The 8350-nt window shown below is 39.1% G+C and overlaps 2 long non-coding RNA genes across 7 annotated transcripts in view; one reads left to right on the forward strand and one right to left on the reverse strand.

The window, feature by feature from the left end:
- The window catches only part of LOC147755473 (uncharacterized), a 14573-nt gene extending 6567 nt beyond the window's left edge, over positions 1 to 8006 (forward strand). The window contains exons 1-4 of one of the 6 annotated variants that reach the window (XR_015328280.1): positions 2607 to 2801; positions 3024 to 3225; positions 5662 to 5741; positions 6662 to 8006. This is a non-coding gene — a long non-coding RNA (uncharacterized LOC147755473). Of the gene's footprint in view, positions 1 to 1825; positions 1951 to 2606; positions 2802 to 3023; positions 3226 to 3381; positions 3583 to 3625; positions 3751 to 3938; positions 4538 to 5661; positions 6576 to 6661 lie in introns of those variants that run through there. The other 5 variants (XR_015328281.1, XR_015328283.1, XR_015328285.1 and 2 more) reach the window with 5 other exon arrangements.
- On the reverse strand, positions 737 to 2542 carry LOC147755474 (uncharacterized). Its single transcript, XR_015328286.1, has 3 exons — positions 2220 to 2542; positions 1525 to 1642; positions 737 to 1163 (listed from the first exon to the last, which is right to left on the reverse strand). It is a non-coding gene; the product is annotated as an uncharacterized LOC147755474 (long non-coding RNA).
- Positions 8007 to 8350: the final 344 nt, after the last annotated feature.

The following is an 8350-nucleotide window of genomic DNA, read 5'->3' on the forward strand; positions in this document are numbered from 1 at the left end:
TCACTGAAATGGCGTTAGTAAGTAAAAAAATACTAGTAAAGTTACGTTTTCTTTACAGCCACAAGATCATCAACAGCTATACGATTATAACCAGCTCTGAGTCAACCTTCTAACGATTGCACAGGGTATAGCGTTATTATAAGAAACTGTCTCGTAGTATCAGAAGTCAACACGATCTTCAAGCATAATTCATACTCCTCCATACTGGTCTCTTTTCTGTTGTACCATCTATCTATCGCGGAACACGCCTCGTTAGCATTCATTATTACCTAATTTTTTAACGCATCATTGTTTCTCTCTGATTATGTAAGAAATCTACGAAACGATCGAGAAATTATTCGTAGCGACGTCAGGCTTAGTGAGACTGATCATTCAAAATCAGCCAAAAAATTATAAGCAATATCAAAGTATTTCACTCGGTAGCTATACCATTCGTACTTGATTGATGTGTTTCGGGTTAGGTTGACGGCTATTCCTTCTTACCAAGAGTACGTAGGTACTCACCAATTCAACTAGCCGTCAGAAGGATACATAAACTACAATTTCGATAGTGCCGAGTACCAGATACAGGTTGTAAATGGGTTGCGATATCAGCACATTATAGGGCTGACTTATAGTTGGCCAAAAGATCTTCAGGGTTTGTGCTCGATATTTGATATATGGCACCAGGCGGCAGAGGCTGTACCGCGACATGGACCAGCGGCCAGGTGCATAAAAAATTACTGCCGATTACGTATTTTTAAAACCGTGTTCTTTAATAACACAACAAACAGATCGAGTCCAAAAGTGTACCGGCTGATCTTTTATAATTCACTCGATTAAGATTGTTATTGACGAGAATAACCCCCGCTAATTTTACTCGCTCCATATCCTGGGCAGGTTTTTTGGAAATATATGCTACATGATTGCTGGACGGTATCAGTATTCGAAGTATAATTCAATTGATGTTATACAGGTTTTTGGTGATTCGCTTCCCTGGGTATATTCCTTTATCGCTACTACAGCCCTTCGAAAAGGGTTTGAGTATTAACGCGAAGATGACGAATGGTGGAGAACGTAGTAGTTGAAGGCCAACCTGTCTCCTCCTAACGGTGCCATACCTAAGTTTATTTGTGGGTGACGCAAGCCGTAGTGAGTAACGAGAAGCTCATAGCAGAGACAATCTGAAGTGGCACATAAGATGCAATTAATTAATTGTCCAAACCTAAAGGTTAAGTTGCGAAGAGAGTGAGGTAAATTAAGAACAAAACAAACTTGACCCATGGTAAATTCCAATAGTGAACTAAAACATGCTTTTCTTTAAAATTATTTTTTCTTAATATCTAATGGTCGTTTCTAGTCCGAATACAACAATAGACAGGCTTCATAGGAGAACAATGAAGGAAACATCATAAATGGAGCAGATTGATGTAGTTTTTGGTCTATGGCCAGGTTCACTCGTCGATAACGGTGGACTTGACTTCCAGCAATTCGAATAACATAAATTAATCGATTAATTTTTCAAGTAGATTTTGACCTTTATACCTTTTCAGTTGGTGCGAATAAACCTTGAGTATATCCACAAGTTTGCCGATTGTTCAGAGCAGCTGCAAGCTCTATTCATGAGCGCAGCATTCAGCATCCCACAGAAGTTGACACGTCACTGAAATGCGCAGAAGGATCTGCTTTAGAAAGCCTAGAATGCTTTTTTTGCAACTTTCCATCAGCAACAAAAACGAAGAACCGTCGATCCACATACTAAGCTAGCTTCCTCATCGTCTATACCACTTTTGCTAACTGACTTTATCCAATCGTAGTTTCACCAACAAAAACGTAAATATTTATTTTGTGTGGATATTCACTTTGACAGATCGCTAATCTAAAAGCGACAATGAACGAGTAGCTCTGGCCGAAACAGCAAATAAGTTATTGCAAGTTAGGACTGCATCTTCCTTAGCGATGCAAGCTTCGGTGAGTGGACAAGATTGTAACATTCGAGAGCAGATCACTATCTCACCGATTGCTCAGTTAATGAAACTTACTTGATCCAATGGTAACTAGGCCATATTCCCGTTGCATAAGCTATACAGCAAAACTTCTTAGTGTTTTATAGTCTGTTTAGAGCCAGTATTTGGCTGTATAATCAACGATTCATGCTTGAAATCGTCACGTAAATTTTCCTATATTATTAATAATATACGTTTAATTACCTTAATTATTGTACCTTGACCAGTACTTACATTACGATACGCACGTAGATTTGCAAATTAATTTTTGCCAGTCGATCCCACTTGTCATATGAACGGGTTTTGTTCCGATGAAATTTATACCCTTTTTATGATTGTTGAGGATGTCGGCCAGTTAGTAATCAGTACATTCAATATAGTACTCTCATAGTTCGAAAAATAAAAAAATTAACCCCTTCGTTATGTCACACTGCAACACGCAATTTTGCTTAGTAGCATTTTTGTGGTAGTATTAAAAAGAAACCCCTTTTAAAAGCAATTTCTTTTCTGCATTCGAAAAGTCTCAGCCTGAACCAAATAGATAGACAAAAAAAGTCGAGAGGTAATGGATTGAGGGGTCGGTCGCTCATCAAAATGGCAGGGTAGAAGCTAATTACAGGCAAAGTGTGCGCTTAACGACAGACTCGTGCGCGCAACCAATGCCAACATCTGTCAGACAGCTTCTTGTCGATCACGTGAGACCATATGATCGGACGTTAGTTTTGTCTATTCGCATTCAGCTTCGCCTTTTTCGCATTGGTCTATTAATTGAAGAAGGAAAGAAAAACAATATCGAACATAGTCGTTTCAGGCCAGGTATATTTTGTCAGGTCGTCGAAAGGGGTAGGCCCATGATGTGCAGTGAAAACTTGAGGTGGTCTAGGTTCAAACAGAGGCTTAGGCACACTTCATATTAAGTAGAGACGGCCCTGTGAAGCAATGCCTATCGCCAGTATCGAGCATAGAACTCGAAACAATTGTTTAGGTTGAAAAAGAAAAATAGGTCTATTCAATTTGTGTATTCGTTCCCCTTTATAGGTGGTTTGATGCTAAGTCACTATCGGCCGAATACGAGTCGGTTAAATCTAGCGGGATCGCAGGGCGTAGATCTTCTCTGGGGCGAAAGTGAGCCTGCGCAATACAGATCTGTAACCCGTACTCCATGCTGTTTTTTCCTGAGCGGGGTTTGCAATGGAAAGCTCCAATAGTAGTTGGTCCTATAGCCAACACGCAGGCAAAGGTAAGGCACATAATGCTTGGCAATTCGCGTTGCCGGAGAGATTCGATAGCCGGCCAATATGAATACACCGTTACATAATGAAGATTCTAATTTGTATGAAAATCCAATACCTGCTAGATAAGTGCAAGCTTTTAATTAATTTGTCAGTGTATCTAGCCTGTTTTCGTAGTAAGCGTCCATAGACTGACCGAATAAATGAGCCACGGGGCTTCTTCATCGCAAATTGCATCTTGTTCACATTCGGAATAGCTGTTAGGTGCCAGCAAAGGTTCAGAGCGTACTGCTTTCAAGTGACGACAGATCAGCGGTACAAAGGCAGTTGAAAGTCACCTCAGTAGGACACACTCTTCACTATACGTACGTATATAAGTACGTGTTTACACTATTTTCGTTCATTTAGATCTATTATAGTTAATTCAAGTCCTGCTTTCGCGCTGCATAACGTTCCTAAATATGGCTTTCTCAGAGAAAAGGAAAAAAGGACAGCTATTGCGTGATCGAAAAAATCGTACAAGAACGGCGCAGGTAATCTTTTCTCATCCAGCAAAAACAACAAATGAATTTGTTCTTCTCCGAACTTCAATACAGTTATATTGAGGTCCATATTAAGACGTTCCTACGAATAGTCGTTTAGTGTTCGAGTACTACAACAGGGTAACACATTTGCAAATATCTCGTATGTGAGATCACCTTCGTCCCTAATTAATTTCTAGGCGTCCCGCACGAAGTAACGAAACTGCTCGCCAGTGTGAACTTACAATAATCAATGTTGCTTGGAGACTTGAGACCAGTACACTGCCTGCACAGCCGTCACTGCTCGAAGTATAAGATGGTTGGAGGTACAAGGTTTCATTAGCAACAACTATTCGACGTGGCTGACTGCAGTGTAGTGCCGATTACTTGAGAAAAAAGTTAATTAACTATTGGATAGTTTTCAATAAATCCGCTTTTTATTAGAATCATTTCTTTTCTATAAGAGAATAAAGCTAAGTCTCCCTGTTGTCAAATGATTTGATTCAAAGTGTCACAATACCTTTGTTTTTATTTTTTTACACTGTATATAACCACGTCAGCAGAATCATACGACTTTAATATTCAAACTTGAACTACGCGGTATGTATCATGCCAGTAGGTAACATCATTAGTGCTGCGCAAACGGATTACCTCAGTCTTGGTTCTATTCTTAGCACGGTTTTCAATTAAACGATTTCATTAAAAATACATTAGTAATTTTTCGATAGAAAATGGTCCTCGGAAAGTTTGAAGTCGATGTCACAAAACAATCATGGTATAAGCGTAGCCACGTCACATCGACTGTACCGTTTTAAATCTATACCCGAGTGATGTATTAACTTGCCCACATAGCGACTGCATTTTGAACGGTTTTCCTCTATTACGAGGAAAACCAAATAATGGCTTTATTTATCTCCATTATTTACTGCTTTCTTAGTATATGGGCTACTAAAGTGCCCTTTCCTAGAAGTTAGTAATCTGTTCCATGTTTCTTAACTGTAGGGTCGTTGTTTTTTTGCTTTTGCCACCTTCCAATCTGTTGTTTAAAGCTAGTTTAAGGTGACGTACCTACGTTGCGAACGTAGGCGATAAATTGGGTTGTGTGATTTAAGGTGATAGAGTAGTTTTTTCTATTTAACATATTTTCTACCTTTTTTTAATATTGTTCTTCTCAGTTATTCGGATATAAGGTCATTGCATTCACATTAGAGCAAGTGTCTACGAGGTATAAAAATTGATTCTGCTTCACTTAACCTGGATGTATTCATGCTTTTCCTAGGGCTTAAATTACGGCATAAGCAAAATACCTTGCAGAAACGTTGTCGAAAGCAATTTGTCATATTTGTAATTGGTTTACTTAAATATTACATCAGTATGTCAGCTTTCGCTCTTCAAAACCTATGATATTGTTTAGAATAGATGCTCAAAGCAAAATGTATTCTTTTGGACCTGATATCGATTATCGGTTGCCCAGAATACGATAATCTTTCGAAAACGGGCCATCCTAGAAGATTAACGCCTAATTTCGTAAGCCTCACTTTGTCGGTGTGGCGAAGTTTCAACGATTAATCGATTCAATCTCAATTCACATCTATTATAAACGATGATTCCCTTCAAAGTATTTGAGATGCATGCTGTGAGTTCTATAAGTGCAACAAACAGACAGATAGCACATTTATCGGTAGCTGCTTATACATAAAAATATAGCCCTTAATGCCGTATCAGCACTCGGCCCTTTGTTTATAATAATCATAGTTGGACCTATTTCAAGAGTCAGGTATGTACTCTAAATGAACAAGACATGTTGGTATTGAACTAGTTCAGCCGACTCATATTTGCTACTGGTTTTAGGATAATATCCGACTGTAGCTTCTGTTCTCCATTACATCCCTTTCCGACAAAGTATTTCGTCGTCTTTGCCAGGTACGGGTGGTCTTTTGCGAGGATCAACGGCAAGGGTTGCTGGACTCGTCGGAATGGCATCGGACCAATATCTGGCGACGGTAAGGTTCTGCACTCATGATCCTCATCAGGCGGGCCCACGCGTTCACTGTGCAAGGCTACGTGGACTGCATCGAAATTGCAGAACAGACGGTTCGCTTTCATCTTCTAAGGCTTATTACTGGCCGCATAGGTTAAGCCAGACGGAAGTAGTATGACCTTCGCAGCTGAATAACGGTTACATCAATACAACACCGACACAAAAGTAGGCTAGACTGGATCTGACGGCTTCAGATGTGACGCGGTTAGGTCGTAATCGAATTAGGGAGACGATGAAATCATAAACGCGCAAAACCAGCTGAAGATGTTACTTTTTCGGTAGTCAGTAAATGAGGTTTCTGAGTGCATTATCCACTTACACGTGTCATCGTAATGCAGAGCAACGCTTACCACAGTCGATAGATAAATGAGAACAAAAGACCCCGGCAGTGAATAAGAGCAGAAGGGAAAAAATGTCAGGGATTTCTCCGTGTCCCGCCTGCTGTTCGATGTTGAGAGGTACAAACAAATGTAATTTCTGCTTAGTTTCTTTGAAATTATTTTATGGTAAATATCCATTACTATTGTTATGCTTATCCCTTTGTTGGCGCTTAGCATTGTATCTGTAGAACATATGCTCTTTCCCGCCGCGCTCGCTTACAAAAACAGCAAGTTATTTATAATTACCTATTAAATTAAAGCACAACTCCATATATTTATGGATTGTTACAACACATTGATCATAGATAAAAGAATTTTAAAAAATTATTGTAGTAAAATCGAGATGCTATTCACTTAACGTTCAAACGTTGCAACGATACGCATCATAAGGGTTTGAAATAAACCATCAGCACAAACCGACGTACATTTTCTTTTGGTCATTAGGCAAAATCATTACCATAGAGCAATTATGAGGATCACGTGTTTAATTCCTCTTTTTTAGACGGCTTCAGGAGTGCATAATACGCATATGTTGCCAGCGGCTAACGACGCCTAGCGGAAACTTCGCGAACTTATCAAACTCATGCTAAAACCATGAACCAAGACGAAATTTACCAGCAAACACTTCACATCAAAGTGCTTGTTGTCATTGCAACGAATTTTCTGAACGTAATTGGCATTCGGCGTATACACAAACAAAAAAAACTGGTGTTCTTTCGATTTCGAGAAATAGCGTCGATGCAGCGCGGCGCTTGAGCTGAATCTGGAGAAATGGACAGGAAATATATGACGTTACAATCGACGTCTGCTTATTATATGCCTCAAGCTAATTTTCCTGGCAAAAACGACCTATACTACAAATGGTCTATGGTTTATTTTTAGCGAAGCTTTGTCCTTTAACGTTTAAATGGCATTATTTATTCTGTATCATTTGTTAGCATTTCATAATCACAACGTATATTAAAAAAAAAAAATAACCTTTTACTAAGCAATATTTCAAACATGATACCGAATACATTCATGATACCGATTCAGACATGATAACGAATAACATTTTAGGTCAGTACCTCATAAAAATTCTAAATGTCCCCTTTTGGGGGGTAATTTAGTGGCTTCGTGAGTCTCACATTAGGCACCGACAATCCCGCTGGCGTATGTGCATCAAACACTTCCAAAACCCGCCAGAACCCGCTGGTTTTAAAACTCACTTATCGTTGGCAATATTGGTACAGTCTAAATAACGGTTGTTCCCTTTATATGATTCAATTATATGATGTAATAATATGGAGTGGGCTCCAACGCACATTCACCGACTGATTACTACTATGTTTAAGTGATACTAAAGTGCTTAACCATTTTAGAACTGCTCCTAACCACAAAAGTTGACGGTGGTTGAGTGCTGTCACCCGCTAGAGTAGAACTACGACGAAGGCTAACTATTCTTATATAATACACAGCTCACTAGCCACTCCGTCTGTCAACGCGCCTATCGAAACCTTCGCACTGGGGTGAATAAGAAGAATCATAGCACATTAAATACTATAGATCGATCAATCAATCAAACGTATCGAACCGGCCTTATTTTTTAAACGAGTCTCCGTTTAGACCTATTTGAATCCGCTCCATATAGACAGATGCGTAAAATAATGAAATCACTCTTTTGTTATTTAAACAATTCACTATCGAAATAATGGATAGATCAATAGCAGTTTGTACCTAGGGGTGCGTGGGGGTCAAACGTCGGCACTGAGTAAATAAGTTTCGCTTTTTTTTAGGATCCAATATCATCTTCGTAGAAAGAGCTCTGGCGTGTTTAGGAGATAAAAAAAAAAAGAAGAAATGAAGTACATTCCAAGTTTTTTTATTGTGGAATATTCGGAACAAAAATGGAATCGTAGCAATATAATTTTATACTCCAAATTACATATTGACATTATTGTTGACACTTAATATGCTTTCGTTGGGTTGCGTAAAGAAAGCCTTCTATTTCGCCAAAAAAAGATACCTACTTAAGGCTGATTGTCCTGCTTTGATTAAAAAAAAAAAAGTATGTCAACAACCAACAAGCCTGATTGGCTGCGGGCCTATTTGAGAGAGAGCCGTATTTGCAGTCTGGCTTGCCGTTGGATATTACAACAGCCCGGCGAATCGAAATTCAACTATCGGTAACAGCTCACCTATGGTCCTTTTA

The sequence above is a fragment of the Varroa destructor genome, unplaced genomic scaffold (genome assembly GCF_002443255.2).
Source record: "Varroa destructor unplaced genomic scaffold, Vdes_3.0 BEIS01000005.1, whole genome shotgun sequence".
NCBI lineage: Eukaryota > Metazoa > Arthropoda > Arachnida > Mesostigmata > Varroidae > Varroa > Varroa destructor.